Source organism: Branchiostoma belcheri, unplaced genomic scaffold (assembly GCF_001625305.1).
Source record: "Branchiostoma belcheri isolate BF01 breed outbred unplaced genomic scaffold, Haploidv18h27 scaffold57, whole genome shotgun sequence".
NCBI classification, from domain to species: domain Eukaryota; kingdom Metazoa; phylum Chordata; class Leptocardii; order Amphioxiformes; family Branchiostomatidae; genus Branchiostoma; species Branchiostoma belcheri.
In genome coordinates, this window is record NW_017804209.1 from 1119818 (window position 1) to 1120456 (window position 639).

Here is a 639-nt window from a genome sequence, read left to right on the forward strand (position 1 = left end):
CGAAATATCTCCTCGCGCATGAGGCGTTTATATAGAGGGGCTTCGCGTGGACGAAGGGGTTTGGGTGGATAATGGTAGCGGACAAATACGGTTTCTCCCGAAATCTATCGCCAAATAAACGCCGGACCCTGGGGCACCCAGGGTTAACCGCCAGGCGTGCTAACAGCAACACGACAACCCGCCCCCCAGTAACACTAACCAGCGTGCCAGGCCCTGCAGCGTGCCTTTGCCGGTACTGTGGGGCCCAGTGGGGCCGGTAAAATTCGGTGGCCAGCTGGATACGCGCGCCAGGGGGCTGTTGTTGTCAGCGGGCCGGCTAGCTGAACCGGCCACACCAGCGGTACTTTCCTGGATTTGTTCCATTTGATTTCGAAGTTGTTGAAAGAATAAATAATGGATAGAGATCAACTTCTTTTTGTCTTTTTTATTGTCTTCATCTTATGTAACCGCCTTCGTATTTCAGACAGCTTATGCATGAAATTCGCTTGTATTTATATTTTGAACATGTCTAGTTTTGACATATATCTGCTGGAGTACTCTGTATTGATAACTGTTAACGTGATGATAGCCGCCATCGTGAAACGCCTAATCTGCAGTACAGTAGCATATGCCTTCTGACTGGTTAAACAAATGAAAACA

At 48.7% G+C, this 639-nt stretch overlaps 1 protein-coding gene across 2 annotated transcripts in view; it reads left to right on the plus strand.

The window, feature by feature from the left end:
• The window catches only part of LOC109481702 (cysteine and glycine-rich protein 2-like), a 23804-nt gene that overhangs the window by 21800 nt on the left and 1365 nt on the right, over positions 1-639 (plus strand). The window lies entirely within an intron of this gene.